Source organism: Homarus americanus, unplaced genomic scaffold (genome assembly GCF_018991925.1).
Source record: "Homarus americanus isolate GMGI-L3 unplaced genomic scaffold, GMGI_Hamer_2.0 scaffold36188, whole genome shotgun sequence".
Lineage (NCBI taxonomy): Eukaryota > Metazoa > Arthropoda > Malacostraca > Decapoda > Nephropidae > Homarus > Homarus americanus.
This window is the reverse complement of record NW_024718183.1, coordinates 806,448-830,525: the sequence shown is the minus strand read 5'-3', so window position 1 is coordinate 830,525 and position 24,078 is coordinate 806,448.

The window sequence follows — 24,078 nt, the reverse complement described above, 5'->3', positions numbered from 1 at the left end:
AGTGGAACCAGGCAGGGAGGTACAAGTGGAACCATGGCAGGGGGGGGCAAAAGTGGAACCACGGCAGGACGAGTAGGTACAGCCGGTTCTTCCCTCCGTTCATCAAGCAAAGCTTGTTGTCTCCTTATCGTATCCATAGACTCAGCGAGTTTAGCCCGAAGAGCTTGGACTTCTGTTGCTAAATCAACAGCGGCTTTGGCCGTCATGGTCCCCTTATTTGCGTTAGCATCTGCCATTGTGTTACGACAAATCAATACTATAACCCACTTTAAATACGATACATGCACAGGGCTCACTCAAGACCCAAGGACTGGTACTGATTTTCTGCAATACGACTAACACTCCATGCATCAACTATTCAAACTACTGTTCAGATTATTAATCTCCCCAAAGATACTATTATGGCATCAAAAATTCACTTAGACACTTTGCCATTCACAGACTCAGTATGGTGCAACACTGCGTGAACACTTCACGAATTTCCGTACTCACAATTCTGGGTCCATACACTTGTATAACATTTTCCATATACCGTATCACCATAAGGTCCTCACATATATAATACTGTATTCTGAAAGTATACTGGCATTAGAGTTCACATAACATACGTTACACAAAATAATGACCCGTTAGCACCTGGTTAAAATAACTTTAAAATTATAGCGTATACATAGGAATATTAATAGTAGGAACTGTAAAATGCCCTGAGATATTAAGTAAATGGAATATATATCCTACCTAACACATAACTAAAGAATATTACAAATGCAGAATTAGCATCCACTTAACCTTTGCATATAGTGCAATGCTTCTGTTAGCACTCAGAATTAAAACACTGGGCACTCCCACGATGGAAACATTTCACAACTAGTGCCACGGCCCAAACATGTATTCACTGTCTGTAAGTAATACTGAGTTAACAACAGAAAAAAAAATTTGGGCAGATTGTTACATATCAAAATTCTTCCACTATTAATGAACCTTATTCACACTCTACAAGTTATTGTTGCAGGTTTCCTTTTACTTTAAACAAGACTTTTTCTAACCTAACTCCAAGGTATTTCTTTGAACTTATTTCACTCTCTCTGCAAACCACCACAAAAAGCTGTACCTCGGAAAAATATGGAACAAAATTATTAGCAATCTGAAATACTCATTAGTTACAGTGGAATGGTTATTAAATACCCGTACAGAGAAATGGTTATAACTCAGTTAAAAACTACAGTATCACAGTCATTCCTCCCAACTCGATACTATGTTCATTACATCCCACCGCTGCCACCATTTATGAGGGCTGCCACCATTTATGAGGGCTTGAGCTGCCACCCTTCATGAGGGCCTGTGTGCCAGTAACAATTCCTTTTACTCTTATATATCACCATTGGTAGCGTGACGATAGGAGGCTCGTGGGTAGGTGTAATGATAGTATCAAGCAATAGGGAAGAAATAACGGTAAATACTGTAGGTAAATAATATACACAATTATACAAATACAAAGTTTATTTAAACATGAATATGAAATTAGAAGAAAGAATTGGTTTGTACTAACAGACGAAATCTATTACTAGGCCCTCAGGCTCAACATACTCACACCATTACTGGGTGGACATGTTCAATAGCACGACTAGGATAGTCACTTAGCACCATAAATACTAGGCAACTGCCACTACAACACTCAGTCGTCAGGAGTGATACTCAAGCAACAGCCATGGGGTCCAGCCACCATGGAGTACTATCCGACGAACTCTGGAGATCCCAGTGGGTTAATTCCACCACACAAATATAGCCCTACTGAGGTAGACATTCATCCACCAATGATGGGGCTGGTAGTGGTGTGTGGCTTGGTGGTCCCGGGTCACCTCGTGGACCGAGCGTTAGGGCCAGACGAGCCAGCTATGGGGGCTATAGGTGGTCTGAAGTGTCTGACGGCCGGGTCTCACGAAGGTAACTGATCCTACTGGACCTCGGACATGTCCCCAGACATAGTGGATACAACACCCACCCTACAGACACGGCCTAGGCTGCGTTAGGGACCTGTATGGATGAAGGGACGGGCACTTACTAACCGGTGACAACAACAACACGTTTCAGGGGACGTTAAAGACGTAAATATGACTTTACTCAGAGCATATCAACTACGTTACTGTAACACTTGCACAATCAACTATCAATTGGGTCAAATCACTTAAAGAAGGGCAAATTACAACACAGCGTGGAATGGCATACCTGTATGGATGAAGGGACGGGCACTTACTAACGGTTAAAATGCCCGCGTGCCCTCACTCAAACCAGACCAGGGAGTCCAGCTACTCCTATTCCAATGAATTAATTTACGGTACCCTCTGACGTTGAAAATGAGACTATGAACTCATTTTCATTCTCTACTATTATCTTCACTAACAATGCTCTGACTCAGCTATCGAAAGCAGAATTAAATTGATTACAAAGGAATGGATGGCAACAGGTCCCAGCATACAGCGTCTGCTCCCATAGACAAAGGCGGGGGAAACAGAGAAAACGGGGGACGTTTCCACTGGGGGACTCGGAAGGTTTTGTGGGCGTTTGAGCGTAATATGAATCCTTAAGGTTTTCAGGTTAGCTCTTATCATGACCATTACAACACTACCCCTTAACACATCAGACTGCTCCACCTGTATGGAATATAGCACCGTTGGTTATCATACATAGTAGAACCCTCTCAACACACCCGTTACCCTCCACACCTGCAGGTATGGGACTCCTTGTAATTTCTAGGTATACCTAACAGGCACCTCGTTCGCACACCGCCCTCGGTGGGTAGAGACGAGGACTACACCAAGAGACATACCAGTACTATTTCTAGCCTGGTATTATAGGTCGCTCCAAGTGACAACCGCGGAGTTTCTCAAGCGTTTCCTTATTTGTTCTACTCATTTGGGGTGGTATGCTGGGGATCCACAGGTTCACAGTGGAAGTGCCTGACCACTGTGGTGTGGCCTTCACAGTGTGGTCATGGCTGACGCCCGGTAGGCGCTCAGAACGCGTCGTCCTGTATTGGGAGAAGTCGAGGCATCACTGAGAATACTGCCGGAGGGGCTTTCGTCACCACACATTAGTACACTATGACTTCACTTTATGACATCAGGCAAGGTTTTAAGATGCAAAAACTGCTAGATAAGTCCTTTTTAGGGCTGAATAAAGCATGATTAAGGACACTGACCTGTATTGGGAGAAGTCGAGGCATCACTGAGGGTGAAGTCCCGACTCCCCCCCTCCTCTCTGTTTAGGCCTACAGTTTCCAATCTTCAATTTTCACTTTGGATTCTTATGGTTCCCACATATCCATTTTCCTATCTATTGTGACCTCATGCTTTAGAAATACATATCTTAATCCTAAATTACACACTAAGGTAAGGGTCTGGTTTGCTAGTTCCTGGGTAAATTCATTGGGTTATAATATCAACGCGGCACACCCGAGGCGGCCTAGGCGCCAACCCAAACAAAGCCTAGCATCGTATTTTCATGGCGTGGGTATACAAGATATTCTTTTTGAAGCATAGTTTCTAGATCACTTCCAACACTTCACATAGTTCTGATACCTTTATCCTTTTTCCAGATCATTGTTCTCATGTATTTTTATGATATCTGTGAAAGTTATGTGCGCTACACGTTCACAGACGTAAATAGTATGACCTTCAAACCATGATCCACACTTAGTCCTACAGTACACTGGCCCGGCTCAACTGGACTTTCCCAATCATCTTATGGATACCCTGAATTCTCCTTAATGCTATGAATACATACAATTAACATTATATAACTGTACCTGGGTCCAATACAACACATGGTCTAGTAACATTGAGTAGGTGAATTATCCTTTAACAGTGTTCCCGTTTTCTGAGATTCTACAAGCGCGGTGGATTTGAATGTTATATAGCGTAATATGAATTAAATGGGGTTTTTAGGAATGACAATGATGTGCGCAGTACATTACATGCGTCTCTTAATTTTATCTGTAGTGGTGTCTGCGTCGTATATAGCCATCTGTTACTGCCGTGTCTTTCCATATACCTGTTTATTTCATTGTAATGGGTTTGGATTAATTTAACTTCTTCTGATAGTCTGTTGTTGGGTAATGTTCTAAAGTGTGAAGTAGGAGTGTGTTTGGTTATAGATGTTTTTATTGCTGAGTGCAGTGTGTCCATTTCTGAGTCTATGTCTTCTGTTGTTTTCCCTTGTAGGTTAATCGAGTGGTGATTACCTAAGTCGTCTGTGAAGCTGTCCCAGTCTGTTTTACTCATTTTCAGTCTCTATTTTATTGGTATCTGTATGGGGCTTGTTGACAGTGTTAGTATAATTGGCAGATGGTCACTGTCTGTGAGAGGTCCTTGTTTTATATGGTAATTGAAAAAGGCTTTGTTGTTGGTAAAAATTTTGTCTGGTGTCGATTGTGTATTGTGATTTCTCCAGGTTGGAAAGTTAGGACCTAGATGATTGATTTTTCCTAGGTTTATAAATTGATTAAGGGCGTTTCCCACGGCGTTATTATTTGTATTGTCGAAAATCCTGTGTCTGGCGTTAAAGCCTCCTAAGATGTACATCGGATGACTGTTGTTAGCTAATTTTAATAGGTCTTCTATAGGTAAGTAGGGTCGTCTCGGTGGCAGATAAGTAGTAGCATTGATTACGTCTCCTTGAGTTGTATTTATTTTTATTGCTAGAAATTCATCCTGGAAGTCATCGATTAGTTTAAATTTTAAGTTTCTTTTAACCTCTGTGAAGGGGCGGGTTTTAGGCCTGCCACCAATGTGAGGGGGCCGGTTCCCTCTCTGTCTCTACACCACCCTCATCTTACTTACTTCTCTTAGTCTTACTCTTACTCACTTCCGTCACCTATTCTTTTGGTAGCATGGACATTCTTTTGGTAGCATGGACATTCTTTTGGTAGCATGGACATTCTTTTGGTAGCCTGGACATTCTTTTGGTAGCATGGTCATTCTTGTGGTAGCCTGGACATTCTTTTGGTAGCATGGTCGAGGGTCTAGGCACGTGAGTATGGTAATTTTGGTATCAAGTCACTTGGATGGAAATAAAGGTAAAATACTGTGGGAGAAATGAATACACCTAAAGTACTCTAAAAACAAGTTTATTAATATGCAATCAATGGGGAAAGATATTGTATTAATCATATAATTACCAGGCTCACCTACTGGGCTTAGTGCAAACTCAGTACCTTCTTCTTTACTCTTACTCACAACATTACTGGTGGTACATTACATGCCACTCATGGTAGATTGTTTTACTCCACATATACGTTAATACTGACACTAGCATATACAGGGTCCACTACCCAACATGGGATAATTATTTCCATCTAATTATCCCTAACATACAGGTTACAACACTCTCTGTGGACATACACTTCCAAGGAGTAACCCAGGGCAGAACACTAGGGCCCACGACCTTTGTTATTGTGGGGTAGCCAGACACATGGCGGGTCTGGGGACTGGCCCAACGAAGCCGTGGGGCACATTAATCAGGCCGCATCGGTGCCATCTTTTCATATATGATCCCGGCTGGCCATCTACTACATCCGAGGCCGTTGTTGGATGGTAGAGCGATTCAAGAATCACAAGGCTCTGGAGACAAACGGGAAGCAGCGTCAGGGGACTGAGAAACATGACAACACCAACAAACTCTCTTGTCTAGACGACAGACGTATTTACGTTATATTACTTCTACACTGGGTGAATGACAATTCAACTGTTAAATCATGAACACTGGTGAACACTGATATTCACTACAATTGACTGAATTAACTGAATGGCTAGGGAACACAGAACATACCTGGAGACAAACGGGAAGCAGCGTCAGGGGACGCTCTCCCTGGCCATCTTGAGTTTATATACCCCTGAGTTGCCAGTGATCGCTACTCACGCAATGACAATAATTACAAACAAACTAACTGTTACTCATTCAATGATGACCCTCAGTTGACAAAGGTCTGGCGAATTACTTGGGTTGATTTACACAGACTAATTCAAGATTGAGCTTCCCAGGAGAAAGTGGAATAAACAACGTATTGACAACTGTGTCCGAAGGGGGGACTTACTGGGAGGGATCATGAGGGTAAACAGGCTCCATCTAGGGGTCGCTAACTCACTCATGTTTTGCGGGCGTGGAGTTTAATAAGAATCATTAGTTAAATAGATCAGTAGTCAACGTGACCATGACACCGCTATAGCTACTCCGTCATTTTTCTCGCCCGATTTATTTCTATGGTTTACATAATAGTTAAAGTGTTTTATGTTGTTGTTGTCTGTCTCACCGTGACTGTTTATTAGTATAATGTCAGGGTCAATATCTTGATATATATTACTTAGGTTAATTCTCTCGATCTTCCAGTTTCTTACGTTGTGTTGTATTATTCTTAAAGTTCTTACTGTTTGTCTGTTGTCCATTATTTCTTATACTTGGATTGTGGCAGTTGGAGTGGAGACCTATCGTCCTGTTTCCCGCTTCTGACTCTTCTAAACTCTGACGGGTCTACTATTTTAAAGTCATTGGTCGTAATCTTTAGTTTGTCCAAAGTGATTAGTGTCCAGACGTAATCTTCGCTTAGGGATTTTTCTTGATATGTCCACTTGTATATCCCTCCTTCACAGGTTTTTACTATTGTCCCCCCTGTTGGTCTCGATGTTGGGATTCCATGTTTTGTTGTGGTGATAACTTTTAATCCAATATCTTCAGCAGATTCAGGTTGTCTATTGTGATCAGTCTCCATCTTATCTTCTCTCCTCCTTATCCTTTGTCTTGTAGTCTGTCCTTTTGTTATTTCTATCTTCTCTTTGTCACTTCTAGTCATTTGTCTGGGATCTCTATCAGTCGCTTGTGTTCCTTGTGTATCAGCTGCTGCTCCTTGCTCAAACCTTTGTTTGTCTAGCTGTAGTCTTTCTTTCAGTTCGCTTGAGTAGGTTGCCTGAAATAATTTTTCGGATTCTGGATTCTCTGGGAATATCATCTCCGGTAGGTTATTCAATTTAAACATTTTCTTTAACTCCTCATTGTATGATCCGGGTGCAATGACATTGTGCAGATGTGCATGGATCATACTAATTATTGCCTTGTCATGTATAGGTTCACTTAATATGGTGGATTCTGGTCTGTGAGCCTCTTGGACCACTCTCTTGGCTATTTCGACGTATGTCGTATCCTTCTTTTCTTATTCCTTTTTCCTTGTTTCTTGTTCCTTGTACTTTATCATGTGTTTTTTTATTGGGTATGCCATTGCTAACGTCCTGCGTCCTATATATGCATTCCCGTTTCTCTTACAGTTGAGACAGCCAACATGTGTGTTCTTACATTCAGTGTAGGTATGGTCGTCGCCTGCACAATCTGAGCAGTACTTTTTCTCATTTTCTGGACAGTCTCTCGTTGTGTGTTCTTCATATTTGTAACAGGAAAAGCAAGACTGCAGACTGATGAATGTTTCCTTCTTTATTTGATGAGGTGTTACTGACATGTTAAATATTAGAAAGCCCTGTTGTAATACTTTTTCAGCCATTGAAACTTCTTCGAAGGTAATCTTGAAAACATGAGTGTAGTCTTTTATCTTGTTAACTTCCTCGATCTTCATCCAACTGTTTTGGCGTTCCAGTTCATCTTTCAGATCTTCAGATGTCTTTCTCCCGATCTCTTGGTCGACTTGGCGAACGAAAACTGATCTTTTTGCTTTTTGTTCTGGTGGCATGACAACAACAAGTCCTTCATTGTAAAATACATCTCTGACTTCTTTTGAGAGGATTTTGTCTGAGTCAAAGTCATCTTTACAGATTACTATGAAACCTTCGTTGGTGCTAAATATTCTTGTTAATGGGACTTGTAATTTGTTATAAGTGATTTCTACCACTTTTCCTCTTCCAATAGAATGTCCCTTATCTCTATGTTTAATCCTAATGCTTGTAGTCATCTTCGCTGATTACATCCCAATCCTACTGTAGGGTTACGTGATATTATGTTGTCTAGCACTCAGGATGGATGGAAACTCTAAGGTGGTTTTCTTACATAATATAAGTTATATGGTAGACAGTCTGGTGCTGGAGGTGCCGTGTGGTGAGGAGCTGCTCAGTAGACACGTTCGGTGAGTAGCGTGCTGAAGGAGGTAGATGTGCAGGAGCTTCGTTAGAGGAGATGTTGCCTGTTGCTGGCCTCCAGGTTGAATGAGAGCTGGACAGCGAGGAGCTTGCTTGGAGGAGGTGTTGCGTGTTCAGGAACGTAGAGTAGAATGAATCTTAATTGTTGTTGTTGTTTTTGAGATTGTCGGACCGTAGTCCGACACGGGCCTTTGCCTATAGGCGGCCCGTTTGGTGGTTCCGGCTGGAGCTCCAGGAGCAGCCAGACCGGATTGGGATTGGAGGTGGTCCCACCTGCAGATTGGAGGGATACTGCAGGTTGCAAGTGTGAGCGGACCCCCGATCAGTGGATGCTTACCACCAGCCCCCACTCTTGGACATGGTCAGCTTCGGAGTGGCGCGCCCCCCGAACTGGGGTCCGCACTTGCTGGGGGAGGATGCTTTCTAAGCTATCTGGGTGGTGGGTATCGTGTGATGACCCGGAGTAGGTGGTGAATGTGGTCTGTATGGGCCTTTCGGGTTAGAGTGGCCGCTGGTGTTGTGTGTGTTTCTTGGGAGATTTGAGTTCTGTTTCGGAGGCTTTGTGTGACCTCGCAATCGAGGAGATAGTGTTCAAGTGGGTTGGCTGCTGGCTCCTGACAGTAGGTGCATTCCATGACGTCATTTCCGATCATCTGCCAGGAGCACTTGTACCCTAGTCGTAGTCGATGAAGGCTGACTTGGGTTTGTCTTGGAGTTTTCTTGTCAGCGAAAGGTGGTTCCCCTTTTGTGGCCGCCAGGTACCATTTGGCTGATTGGGAACCAGCGTTGAGTGCATGAAGGAAGCTCTTTTTGATGTGGAGCTTGGTAGTCTTTCTGAGGTGATTCTTGATCTGTTGCACACTTGCTGGAACTTGGATGTGTACGCTACTAGAACGTGTAGCTGCCTTGGCTGCTTCGTCTGCCACGTCGTTTCCTCCGATCCCTACATGACTGGGAATCCAGTGTAAGACGACTGGTCGGTTTTGGCTTTGGAATTCCTGTAGCTGTGCGAGGATCGAGGTGATGATGTGGACGTTGTCTCTTGGTTGACTGTGTTGCAGCGCCTGCATGGCCGATTTCGAGTCTGTGTGAATTATGATGGACTTGTTGTGTTGTGTTGCAGCGTGTTGTAGGGCCTTTGAGATTGCTACCAGTTCTGTTTGTAGGGTGGAGCAGTCATTGGAAAGTCTCCATTGGAGGGTCTGACCTTGGGTGTAGAAGGCCGCTCCGGATCTATGATGTTTTGGGTCCACCGAGCCGTCTGTGAAGTATGATGCTGCATCAGCCGGTGTCTCGGTGGCTATGGCTTCGAGAGTTATTTTTTTGAGGTCCTCCTTCTGGAGGTTGGCTTTACTATCGCCTAGGTCGGTAAATTTGAGTGTGGCTGGTGGAGGGCTCCATGGTGGAGGAACAGCGTAACCATTGTCTCGTGTGTCTTGGTTGTTCTTGACGAGTGTTTCTGCTTGCAGGTGTCGGATGACCTCGCTTGCCTCGTGCGACCAGGTGGCCCCTCGCACTCTGTGGTCGAGGTGGAGGGAGGCACTGATTCGAATCTTGGCAACTGTGGGCTTGTCTGCTCTACAGATTTTGGCGAGGAGACCGGCTGTCACCTGCTTGACTCGTACTGCCAGGGGTGGTAGTTCGGTTTCCATTTGCAGATTGCAAATTCTGGTCCACATGGGTGCTCCGAGCATGGTCCTGAGAGCATTGTTTTGGATGACTTCTAGCTTAGCTATTTGGTCTTCTCTCAGTCCAATGAGTGCTGGAGCACTGTAATCTACCAGCGATCTGATGGCGGCTGTGTAGTAGGCTTTGAGCACATGAAGGTTTGCTCCTGCGGATTTGCTGGTGAGCGACCTCATTATATTGTGTCTGCTCTTCGTCCTGTGCCTGAGATACTCGAGTTGCGGCTTGAAGGTGAGTTTCTGGTCAAACCAGATTCCAAGACACTGGTGGGCGTTGGTCCAGACTACCGGCGTGTTTTGTATGGAGAGCATCTTGTCTGGTGTGTCTGTGCAGATGGCCATCGCTTTCGACTTGGCTGGATTTATCTTGAGTCCAAGTCTGTTGCACTCCTCTTCTATAAGTTGGAGTGCGTGTTACGTGTTGGCTAGTCTGTTCGATCCTCTTACTATAAGCTGTAAGTCGTCTGCATAGCATAGAAGCTTGGCTGTTTGTCTGAAAGGAAGTTTGACTAGATTTTCCATCAGGACATTGAACAGCATTGGACTGAGGATGCCTCCTTGTGGGGTTCCGTTTTCATGGACCCTGTAGCTTGAGGTTGCTCCCTGAAAGCGTACTCGCGCTTCTCTCTGCGTGAGGTAGTTCTGGATCCACCCAGCAACCTTCCTTTGACGCCTTTTTTAGCGAGCGTAGTTGTAATGGCCAATGGATTTGCTAGTTCGAAGGCTTTCTCCAGGTCGAGGAAGACCACCAGAGTTGGTTTGTTATCCACTGTGCTGAGTATCTCGGCGATGTTGTTGCCTGTGCCGGTGTTCTCGGTGTAAGCAAAGATGTGAGGATGTGGGCTGCCTACTTTCCACTTGAGTCGGTTGAGAGCCATTCTTTCTCCCGTCTTCGCTATGCAGCTGAGAAGGGAGATGGGCCTCGGTTTGTCTGGTTCTCTGGGCTTCGGAATGGGCTGTATATCTGCCTTCTTCCATTCCGGTGGGAGTCTTTGTGCTGTCCACGAAGCATTGATGGCTTGCAGCAGAGCCTCGTGTCTGGCTGTACCGGCATGAGAAAGCATGGAGTAGGTTATCCTGTCGGCCCCTGGAGCTGTGTCCTTGCTTCGTTTTAGCGACTTCTGGAGTTCTTGCTGGTTGAATGGTCTGTCAGTGTCATCTTCACTGTTCCAGGCCTCTTCGATCATCTGGAGTCTGACCTGTCGCAGACGCCGTTGTGTCTCCTCCGCCTGTCTCGGGAGGTTTTTCGTTGCTGCTCGGTCAGAGAACAGTTTTGCAAGTCTCTCGGCTTCCTCTTCTGGGTTGGGATGGGTTGGTGGTGGTGGTGTTGCCTTCCCAGATGCCCTTCGGATCTGGGCCCACATCTTGCCAAGGGAGGTGTGCTCGTTCAGTTCGGAGCACCACTTGAGCCAGCTTACGTTTTTTATTTCTTCCTTCTCTTCCCTGGTATCCTTAACTATGACTTGCAGGAGATGTCTGTTTGTTGCCGTGGGATGTCTCCTGTAGTTTCTTCGGGCCATGTTCACTCTGTGGTTGAGTTCTTTCACCCTGGGACAGTAGTACCAGTAATCATTGTACTGTCTTGATGTGGGTTTTGTTTTTGGGATAGCCTCTTCTGCCGCTTGGTGAAACGCCTCGACCAATTGGTGGTGGAGGGTTGTCTCATCCACGGGTGCTGCGCCGGCCGGCTGTGATTTTTCGCGCCACTTAGCCAGGTGTTTCTTAAAGAGTCCCCAGTCTGCCTTTTGGGTATTGTATCTCCATCTCGGGGGGGGTGGAGTGGGGAGTTTGTTCACCTTCAGCGTTGTTAGGGTGGCGAAGTGGTCGCTGGTCAGCGTGGGGTGTATCTGCCAGGAGGCCGAAGGCTGTAGTGCACTGGAGACGAAGGTTAGATCTAGCCTTCCTCCCCTAGTGTGGGTGGGCTCTCCGGTGTTCAGGAGGCAGATCTCGGGTGTATCTTGAAAGGTGGTGTATAGGTGTAGGCCGTCTTCATTTGTGGGGCTTGCCGAGCTTAGGAAGGGATGATGTGCGTTGAAATCCCCTCCTATGAGTGTGGCGTGGTCAGCGGCCGAAGCAAATAATTGAGTAACCTCCAGTGAGCCCCTTGGGTTCTTGTAGATGTTGTGAACAGTTAATTCCCATTCTTGGAGGGTTACTTTGACGGCCTGTGTCTCGATGTTTTCCCCACATGGGAATTGCTGCGTGACATCGGTGGAGGGTATGCTTGACTTGACCAAGATCATACATCCTCTTGTTGACGCCTGCGTGAAATGCCTCCTGTATGTCTTGTAACCGCTGAATTTGAAACAGTGGTGTTCTTGTAGAAGTGTTTCTTGTAGCAGTATGATGTCAAGCTTGTCCTTGGCTGCTGCTTCTTGTAGGAGGTGTTTCTTGTTTTTGATGCCCTGAGCATTCCATGTTAGGATGTTCAGGGTGCTGATGTTTTCCACCACTGTTTCATCGGGGACTTCTGGTGGTCCTCGATGGAGATGTCCAAGTTCGATTCCAACTGGATCAGGTTCATATCTTCGTGTTCTGTGGTTTTTGCCTTCTGGGCCGTGGTTCGGTTCAGGGGAGTTGAAACGTCCAGTTTCTTTCTGGGAGCTGTCGGTATCTTGGGTTCTCTGGTGGCCTTCTTCGGTGTAGAGTGTACCTCGGCTGTCACTCGTGTGAGGACCGGCGTGGCTTCCTCCACTGAGGTGGCTGGAGCTGTGGCGACTTGCCCGAGGACGCTCCCCATGAGTATTTGGAGCTGTGTGGGTTGGATCTTGTGGCCCAGTAGTCCGGCTAGGCCCTCCGCGAAGGTTGTCAGTACCTTGGCTAGGTCTGATACGTGTATCATTCCTTCTGGTGCCTTGGTGTGTGCTTCTTTTGTCTTTCTCGTGGTTGTCGTTGTCTGCTGCTTGGGTGGCTGAGGTGTGGCCGTAGTGAGGCCAGGAAACTGGGCTGCACTTTGGGTGTTGACTGGCTGAGGAGGTTGTCTTTGTTGTTTTGGCCTTTGGGTTCCCCACACGAAGGTACTTGGTGGGGCTGGTGTGTAGGCGGTGGGGGCCGGTCTTGCTGCTGGTCGGTTTGCCTGGACCCTCTTTGTTCTCTCGGAGCATCCAGGATTCCAGGCGTGGTGTTTGCCCCCGCAGTTGGCACACTTGGGGGCAATTTTTTCCCCATTTTTCAACTTGGTGAGGCAGGAGTGTGTGCCGTGCTTCTGTGCGCAGACTGCGCAGATTTCCTTGTACGTGCACCTTGTCTGATGGTGCCCGTATTTCTGGCATCTGAAGCACCGCAGGGGCTCTGGGACGAAGGGCCTCACTTCGTAGATCCCCCAGGTTTTGAGGTCTATGGTGCTGGGGGGTGAGCCGTAGTGCGTTATGAGCACTTGTTTCGTGGTGGCCGTCTTGTCGGACAGGGGAGAGCATCTCTCGGCTTTTAAGATCTTCGGGTGGTTCTCCAGGGGTTCGAGAGGTAGTTCCTTTGGGTACCGGAGGACTACCGACTTCATCAGTTTCTGGGCGGGGTCCAGCTTGGTTGATGCAACGGTGGTGGTATTTTGCAGGTAAGTGTCGAGGGTGGTGGCGGAGTCCTTGTCTTTGGGGTGAATAATCATCTCCCCCTTTAGGTTGGGCCGCACTGAGAACTTGGCCAGTGGATTTAGCTTTTCCATCTCTGTGACGGCGGCATATGTTGTTTTTGCGTCCGTTTTCGTGATCCGGAATTTTGGCAGTGTCGTTGGAGGTGAGCTGGTGGTGGTGATGGGTGCCTTTTGGGCTGCTTGACGGCATTCGTTTCCCGAAAAAGCACGTCGGCGTTTCTTGTTTTCTACCTTCGTCCAGTTGTCCTCAGTGGCGGTAGCAGTGGTGGTGGAGTTGTTGGAGGTGGTGGCAGTGTTCCTACTTTTCAGGGCTTCATTGAAGGCGCGTAACTGGTCCGCTTTCTCTGTGCGAAGCCTGTCGTAGTTCGGGTCGTCAGGTTGGCGGTTCAGGCGGGGGTCGCGGTTAGGAGGGCGTACGCGCTCCATAACCGTTTTTTTTTTTTTAGATCCTACCTATTCCGGTTGAGTAAATAGCAGAGGAATTTCAGCACTCCCCACTGGCTGGTGGTCGTAGAGTGGTTCCTGAGCTTCTCTCCCGGAGCCCCGTTGGGGAAGCCTACTTCCTAGTGTATGTGACTGCTCACTTATAGAATCTTAATGGAGAGACAGAGCTTATATACACAGCAGCCGGAAGTAAACCCGTGGGAACTCGCCGGTTTCTCGACCCCCCCCCCCGTGTTGCTAGGATACGGTAGCAGCTGGTGACGCCCCCCCCTGGGCCGCTCGTTTGGTTGCTAGGATACTGTCGCATTGGAATGCGGATACGCAGTTGTAGGGGAGACGTCCACTACACTACCTATAACACAGGGCTCCTGCCTGAGAGCAGTGACCCCCCCCCCCTCTTGGATGGGCGTCAGGCTCGTAGGGTTCTGCGCCCAGGTTACCTGTACCATAAGTTATGTCTAAATAAGTTGCCACCTACTGGTGATCCCCGGACAAGGGGTGCCCTGCACTATCACAGGTTCCCTTGCCGGATCGACCGTATCGCTAAGTCCCGCCTCCCGTTCAAGGAACAGAGTGCATGAGGGGGATGAAAAAAGGAAAGAAGAGGACTTAGAGAGTAGAGACAGTCTCCCTACCACGCCACGTTCGATTAGCCAATCAGAGCACCGCAGTAAACGTGCATCTATCACGCTACCGTGGGGCACCGCTGATTGGCCAATCCAGGACGTAGACTCACGGGGAGTAATCAAATCTTGGGGAGCCCAAATATATGTTTTTCAGAAGTTTGAATGTCGTACAATCTGAGATAGTAATTGCACAGTCGCTATGTTGGGTAAGGTCAATCACTAGGATTGAGTGTCCTATCACAACGAAGTTGCAAACTGCTCAAACATGCAGCAGAAAGGCAAGTCTTCACAGTTCCGGGTTCAGCCGGAGCGAAAAAAGGAAAAATGGTAGTAGAAGGAAAAGAGTTCAAACCAAGTCGAGAATATCAAGCTATAGCTGCTCTCCAGCTGAAGTGTGGGTCGCTCACACCACCAGTGGGGATGGGCAAACTAATGCTCGATAAACCGAAAACGCTCATGAGATGTTGTCGACGATGTCAGTGGTGGATGGTACGGTCAGGAAAGTTGGCCAACAATGGCAGCAGAGAGAAGGCGGTCTTCACAGCTCCGGGTCCAGCAGTAGAGTTTGTTGAGAGGTCTTGTTGGTTCGGGAGCGTGGAGTAGAGTGTGAATAATAGAAAGAAGGCTGGCTGCTTGACGGTGAGGGGTCTGAAGAGAGGTCCATTCACGGCGAAGGCTGGCTGGCGAATGGCTCCACAGCCAGGCTTACAGGATCAGGGAAGTGAGGTGTGAAATGTACGGCGCCAATCACCGTGCAGTTCGCGAGAGAGGCCTGGTTTGCTGAACTCGTCGCTGATTGGCTGGTAAGCGGATGGTCAGAAATCAGTCAGCAGTAGTACTCCTCTGTCCGCACCTGAGACTTAGTCTGTGGATGTCGCTGGGGCTTCTAATACCTGTAAGCTGATTGGCTGTCAAGCGAACGGCAGGTGATCAGTCGGCAGTTGTAGGGGAGAGTATCCACTATAAGTTTAGCATGCCCTTAGGAAATTTGTTTAACATGTCCTTAAAAACGGGTGTAGTACCAAAATCCTGGAGGATAGCAAATGTAATACCGATTTTCAAGAAGGGAGATAGATTACTATGCTCTAACAACCGTCCAATCAGTTTAACATCAATTGTAGACAAATTACTTGAAGCAATAATTTCAAACTCTATTCCCAGCATGGCTTCACAAGCGGGCTGTCACATTAGGGTGTGTCATACGGAGGCGAATTTTTTGTTTTTGAGTTTGAAAAATCGGCCCATGGTATTCATGATGTAGTTCTATGTGCAGAATCATGTGATATCTTCAGATTTGAAAAGTTTTCATTTTTTGCTAGGTAAATTTTAACTTGAAATCTTATGAAAATTCAGTATTCCCACCCTTTTACCAACACCACTAAATAGCTTGTTTAAAGTAAAGTAAATGTATCAGGTTAATTTATTAGGATGAAAATGATCCAGAATAGTGAAACGAATGATCTTGACACATTTATTAAATTTAATATTCCTTTAGAAAACAAAATCATCTAATACAAAAACCGGTTTTACTACTACGACCCGGTGTTGCTGCACACCATAGAGAACATGTCTTTCTTGCTTCTGTTTCTACTCATCACCTCCTGCTGACCACCTGAGCTCGGATGTAGCCTTCCCTCCTCTCCTGGCTGTACACGTGACTGCTGGCCTCGCTCACTTGCTGTACACAACGCTCTATACTCTGGGTGTGCGAGGGCCAGGCAGGGACATGCATGGGGTTGTCCAGGAAGCTCTGACTTGAACATTGGTGAGGCTGCAGGTAAGAGGGGGCTCACTGCCAGCCTGGATGTTATCCAGATCTATGAGATCAGTGAGGTTCTTGGCACCTAGATTGACTTCAGGAGTCTTCCTGACCCTGAAGGAATCGTCACCAACTGATTCGTCATGCCCAGATCCTCTCATAAGTCTCATATCCAAGATCTTTTTGACTGCCACTCTTCTCTCCTCCTCATCCTTACTGCAGAGCATTGTCTGCAGAACTGCCTCGGGATGAGCATACCAGGAAGATCTCCTCACAGTCTGCTCCACAATCTGAACAACCTTCCTTGGCTGACTCCTCAGGAGCTCAAGCTGGAAGAGAACATGCCTCGGACCTTCGGAGAACGATGACTTGACCTTGGTGTTGAACCAATTTGGCAAGTAGACACTCACGATGAATTGGACAATAAGTCTCAGGTTGTGAAGCTGGTTCCCTTTCAGTTTATGATGAGCGACCCAAATTCTGCAGAACCTGTGAGCCGTTGTGAGCCACCTAGAATGTGAGACTGGACCTATCTGCAGGTAAGCAAGTCTATCAGGCATGACCCCAGTTTTGATGGCACTGCAAATCATGTAACCATAGTACTGTCAGTACTCAGGTCGTCAATGACAGTATGTGCAAGCTCAACGAGTGGAGGGCCAACTGTGATTTTTTCAAAGCTCGGATTTATTTCTAACTCAGTGGCAGAGTCCAGCATCTTGCCAAGAGGACCAGACCATATATTGTTTGAAAGAGTCTTGCCATCCAGCTCCTGGATCAGATGTCTGAGTGGCAACTCGTTGGTGTGGAGGTCACAAACAATCCAGACCAGCTTCCTCCCAATCTTCCGCTCTATCCACTGTATGACCCCCCCTTGCCACCCTGTGTTCGTGTTGGTGCTGTCCCCTCCAATGGCCTGCAGGGTCTGGTCTACGTTCCTCTCTCTGAGCCAGTTCACAATGCTATCTGCCACTATCTCAGCTGGTTTCCTGATGTCATTTTTTTCTGGAGTGAAATGCCACAAATACTTCCCTCCTGGTTCACTGCAGCAGGAGTAGTGTTCCTCCTTCACCATGACAGGGAACAACTTGTCAAAATCTCCAACTTTCATGAACACTTTAGTGTCATCCCTTCTCCCATCAAAGAACAAACAATTGATTCCATTTTCTCTTATCCCCTTATCAAACTCCTCTTCTAGGTTACTGACAAGTTTCTCCTGAACTCTCCTTACTTTGTTATGATCTATCACCAGGTGTTATCAAACCACCGTCAATCCAGGCAGCTGTTGCTATCTCTGCAGTTTCTCTGAGACCAGTGTGGTGTCGCATGCTGGCCAGAGCTATGCTCGGGATATCTTTCCTATTTCGAATCTTATGCCTGGAAGGTTTGGGATCATTATTTTCTGGGTTAGGGACAAAGTCACCATTCTCCTGGTCAGCACTCGGATCAGCCATGGGGAAGTCATTAAACTCTGAATCAGCTTGACTCCAATCATCGGCCTTTTTACCTCACCCTGGGCCTTCTCAAGTCTCTTTTCCTCGGCAACTCTTCTCCTCTTCTGTCTCTCTGTGGCAGCCTCCTGTCTCTTGGACTCCGGAATATCTTGGCTAGAAATCATGAGAGCCCCTATACTGCCAGTCTTCTCTCTCTGTGCTTTGACAAATGCCAGTTCGATCACAGGAATCTTCAGTTCACGCTTACAAATACAGGAGATGTGGGCCTCGGATTTACAGTCACGATCGCATCCAAACTCAGGACAGAGAACAATTGGGCACTTGCAAGTAATTATGTCAAATAACTGGTCCAGTTGCTTGGCATAGCTGTCTTTAACTGCAAGTTTTCCTCTCCCAAGAGAGATATCTCTTGCCTTTTCCCAACTGGCTAGCAGTCTCTCACTAATCTTCTTCTGACTTGTTATGACTGGAGGCTTGAACTGAGCGCTAGCCAGAGTGTACTGTGCCAAGACAGCTTTGGTCATATCACTGGCAATGTCTTTGTTTGTGTAAGTTCTTTGGTTCTTTTCACTGATTTGCCTGATTAAAACACCGTATCTCAAAGCATCTCTCAATGTAGGCAACTCCGACTTCAGGAGCTCTCTCCCAGACCCAAGATAGTGACTGAGATGGCTGGATTTTTGGTTCCTCGTCCTGACACAAGCAGCCATCGCAAATATTATCAACTTATAAATGCATCAGAGTCTGAAACAGAAAAAAATATTGTTAGTTGGGTTGTTAAAGAATGAAGTCAGAAAGCAATGTTCACTATTTAATTGTAATGCACTAATGCAGCTGTACGTTAGATTTTCGATAAATTTCACGCTAAAATTTACCTAGCAAAAGGTTGCAAAATATTGAAACTGAAATTAATTTCTGTTTATATACACTAAAATATACCAAAAAAGTGATGGGCCATTAGTTTTAGCTGATCTTCCCTCCTATGACACACCCTACTGTCACATGTCGGCCCACACAGCTCTCTATGATTGGCTAATTAGGTGATACCCAAGAACGACCAATGTCAATGAGGGTGGTTCACGGCCTGTATGTTTATGTAAGTTTTCTAATGTTTGATTTACGATGTTTTTTATATCGGTGTTATTTAGTTTTGGTTGTTAAAACATTATGTAAGAGCCATATTATGTTTTATAAGGTATAATGTGTAAAAGTTTAAATGTATTGTACTAGGATTAGTTGGCAACCGAGCCATATTCGTGTGGTGGTGGTGATGGTCACGGCAGAGCAGCGTCAGCCACTGACTGAACCGGACGGAGAACCAGGAACTCCAGGCCTGGTATACACACGCCGACGTGGGATACAAGATAGCCGCCGAGTTGTGCGTGAAGAAATTGGAGATATTTGGACCGACTGAACCGGACAGCACTGAGAACCAGGAACTCCAGGCCTGGAATACACACGCCGACTTAGGGTTCAAGATAGCCGCCGAGTTGTGGTGAAGTAATTAGAGATATTTGGACATGAAATTTGTTCTGTGAATGTAAATGGTATAATATATGTAATCTTTACACGACGAGTTTCCATTGTAGTGGATTTCTCCCCTACAAACGCTGTTTGTCGCTGAGTAGCCGACCCCGCGAATTCCCCAGTGTATGCCTCGTGGTCTAGGTCAACCAGACCCGCCTTACATGACGGAGGTCAACTACTAAGCCACACCTACCTCCGCTATTTAAGACCTGACCTCGTGGTGACCGCTTTCTTTTCTACCTACACCAACCAGCAAGCAACACCTCCTCCTCCTCCTCCGCTGCTGCCTGGCGGCCCTCACTCCCGCCGGCGAGCATGGCGACCCACAAGCGGTCCTCCTCTGAGCACCCTCACCAACCAGCTCTCTCTACATCACGCTTGTAACCACGCTGCCACTTCCCAGCACCAAGCTGCATTGTACATCCAATACAATATGTATACAGTGAGCACATTGTGAGTTTCCTTTCTCCATCCCATCCTGAGTGTGAACCCAAACATCCCATAACCCACAAATGGTGACCCCCGGAGATTCGCACTCACACAGGATGGAGGAGAAACAGATCACGCCCCCAGTCTTCAAGCAACATGGAAAACTGGCTTATCCACCCAGAAGCAGCTCTCATCGGCTCTACAGCTACTGTCTCTAACTGCAGGTTTGACATCCTAGAGCAGCACTGCTTCTCTAAGCAGACACCAGCTCCTCTTCCTGCCCCAAGCACCACGTCCTACCGACCCCAGCACACCCGTCCTGCCTCAGACGCCGCCCCCGGCCCAGCAGTACCCCCTGCCGCTCCTAATGCAGCCCCTGCTCCCGACGCGGCCCATGCGCCTGAGTGCGGACCAACACACCCCTCTTTTCTCCCTCAGGTACTCCCTGCTACTGTCCTGCACCCTGCTGCTGTCGTGGACCCAGCTGCTGTCACGAGCCCTCATCCGCTTCTGCTGACGCAGCCCTTGCTCCTGACCCAGGCCCACACACCCCAGCAGGCGCATCTGACGACTCTGTACCTACCGTGAGGGAAGCACAACATTCATCGCCTCCACACACCCTTTTTCTCCCTCTCTACTCCCACAGATATTGTGTATCTAGACAGTTGTCTCCTCTAGCGGCCGGCTCATCCACGCCATCGCCGTTATGGCTCACATGTGGCATGCACCGCCCGTTCTGCCTCACATGTGACATGCAACCCTGCAGACAACAAGTCTCCTACACCGCCTGGAGGGAAGGGGGGAGTATTGTAGTGGATTTCTCCCCTACAAACGCTGTTTGTCGCTGAGTAGCCGACCCCGCGAATTCCCCAGTGGTCTGGGTCAACCAGCGCCGCCATACGTCACGGAGGTCAACTACTAAGCCACGCCTACCCCCGCTATTTAAGACCTGACCTCGTGGTGATCTCTCTTTAACGCCAGACATAGGATTTTTGACAATACAAATAATAACGTCGTGGGAAACGCCCTTAATCAATTAATAAATTTAGGGAAAATCAATCATCTGGGACCTAACTTTCCAACCTGGAGAAATCACAATACACAATCGACACCAGACAAAATTTTTACCAACAACAAAGCCTTTTTCAATTACCATATAATACAGGGACCTCTTACAGGCAGTGACCATCTGCCAATTATACTAACACTGTCAACAAGCCCCATACAGATACCAATAAAAAAGAGACTGAAAATGAGTAAAACAGACTGGGACAGCTTCAAAGACGACTTAAGTAATCACCACTCGATTAACCTACAAGGGAAAACAACAGAAGATATAGACTCAGAAATGGACAGACTGCATTCAGCAATAAAAACATCTATAACCAAACACACTCCTACTTCACACTTTAGAACATTACCCAACAACAGACTATCAGAAGAAGTTAAATTAATTCAGACCTATTACAATGAAATAAACAGGTATATGGAAAGACACGGCAGTAACAGATGGCTATATACGACACAGATAGCACTACAGATAAAATTAAGAGACGCATGTAAGGAAGCAAACAATAAAAAATGGAATGATATTATAATGGCGGCTGACATGACTAAAGACACAAAAACATTTTGGACTTCCATAAACAAGATGATGGGGCACAACAAGCAAAAAACACCATACATTAAAGACCAAAATGGAACAAAATTGTACGAGGAAAATGAACAAGAGTCAGCATTCAAAAGGGAATGGGTAAAAGTTTTTAAAATATCAGATGAGGAAAATGAAGATTTTGATAGTGAACACGAAGAAAGGATAGAAGAAGAAATGGGAAGACAAATACATAGAATCACCCCAAGGCAATATATAGACTATAACTTATACCTAATAATCAAATAATAACCATGGGAGAAATGATGCACTGTCTGAGGAAATTTAAGGAAAAAGCCCTGGGCTCACAGGTATTACACGAAATATGATCATGAATCTACCTGAAAACATTTTAAATACACTATTAAACATTTATAACGCATGCTTAATAACTGGTTACTTTCCAGACAAACTAAAATATGCTAAAATGATATTTATTCCTAAAGAGGGTAAGGACAATAAGGAAATATTAAACTACAGGCCAATATCTTTATTAGAAATTACCGGGAAACTATTGGAAAAATATTAAATTCAAGACTTATAGCCTTTTTAACACAACATGGGAAAACTAACAACAGACAACATGGATTTATGCCCAATAGAAATACCCTAACTGCAATAGCTATAGTAACGGAAATAATTGCAATAGAAAAAAGCAAGGGTAACCAGATCAATATAATTTTAAGGGATGTTTCTAAGGCTTTTGATAAAGTTTGGCATTTAGGCTTGAAATATAAAATATTAAAACTGGGACTTAACGAATACTTGCTAAGAATATTGTGTAACTATTTAGATGATAGGAGAGCACAAATTCAAATTGGAAACTTTTTAGGAACTATGTTTAATCTTGAGAGTGGAGTACCTCAAGGAGGATGCCTTTCTCCAACACTATATACAATTTATACTTCAGACACACCTCAACCTACCCCCTTTAGCGAATATGTAATGTTTGCTGATGATATTACTCAAATAGTATCATACCCAGGAAAATCAACTCAATTTATGGTACTCTACACGGTAAGAGCGATAAAAAACATAAATGATTTTGAGAAAAAATGGAAAATCAGGACAAATAAGAACAAATTCAAGATAATACCAATAGCCAAGATTAAAACAAGTCCAGTAATAGTCGACCAGGAACTATACCCATACGACACTGAAGGTAGGATGCTTGGATTAAAAATAACAAAAAGAGGATATATAACATACTTAAAAGATAAAGAACGACAGGCAAGAATAAGATTATCAAAATAAAACGCTTTAAGAACCTTAGCATTAATAACAAAAGAAAGATTTATATTGCCCTTGTCAAATCAATTATGGACTACCCACCCATCCCATTGAATACCCTTAGTAAAACGTGCATTAAAAGGTTACAAACAGTACAAAATATAGCCCTCAGATTTATATATAACATAAAATATACAGACCACATCAATAATGAACAGCTACACAAGAGAGCAAACCTCTTAGCAATCAATGTAGATATACACAACAAAGCTGTAAATATTTGGAAAAAAGTGACTGAACTTAACACAGAAACATATCAAAACTGGATAAATAATATAGACAACTGTAAGAGTGTACCATCGTACGATATGTTTTCCCATGTTGAGTGGGGGGGCTTGTCCTTGGCAGCGCCTGATGGCCAGTGCCCAGCTGACGCTGTTATAATAAAGTCTATAGAAAACATGGTCTATGACTCCAACCTCTCACATGGCGCACAGTGAGTAGGATATGTCGGGGCCCGACACGCCATTACAGCCCTGACAAGAACGCTGACATGGCACCTACACGTCCACGATTCTCGACGCCCTCAAGGGGACGCCAGGGCTTCTCTACACCGGCCGGGAACACCACGCGCGCCCAGCAGCAGGCCATGAGTGCATTGATGGCTCAGATGGCGTCTCTAGGTGCTGGCGGTGGTCATGCTTCTATGCCGGTCATGAAGCCCTCAGCAGCTGTCGCTCCAGAGAAGTGTGAGGCAGAAATGCCAGCAGCTGCGTTTAGGACATGGAGGCGGTCCATGGAGTCATGGGTGCTGCTGAACGGGTGGCCACAGCTGGTGGCCACACTCCACATTCGCCTGAACTGCGTCCCCGCACTCCAAAGAGTGATTGACTCGAGATACCCCAGCGGTCAGTGGGAGCAGCTCTCGCCCAAAGAAGCCCTGGACGCCATCAGTGGAATGGTTCTTCAATCTTCAAACCAAACTGTGAAATGGAACGAGTTTTTCAACAGCAAACAAGGTGAAGAGGAGCCCATGAAAAGGTATTTTCAACGATGCTTCTCAGAAGCAGTGGAGTGTGAATTTAAATGTCCCACCTGTGATAACGACCTCTCTGAGTACATGCTATTACGTAAAGTTATGGTGGGCCTGAGTAACCCAGTGTTTGAAAAGGGAAATTTTCCAGGGGTACTCTAGTTATAATAGTGTTGAAGTGCTTAGAAACAAATGCATGTTATTTGAGGCAGCAGTGAGAGATGCTGGTGTATTGTGTCGTACGTCTGGCCAGGCAGTGGTGGGAACAGTTGCGGAGGCAGTGGCGGGTGGTGATGACGTCACCGGTGAGCCTGAGGTAGCTGCCGCCCGACCTCCACACCCAAGTCGAGGACACTGTGGTAATTGCGGCGTGTCACATGCACCTGGTAAAAGTAACTGCCCTGCAAGTGGGGCTACATGTCGCAATTGCTGTAAGGTTGGTCACTTCAAAAGGTGTTGTAGGAGTAAGTCAGCCCTAAGTGCTCCTGTGGATGTGTCAGGCGCTGTTACAGTGGCAACAGC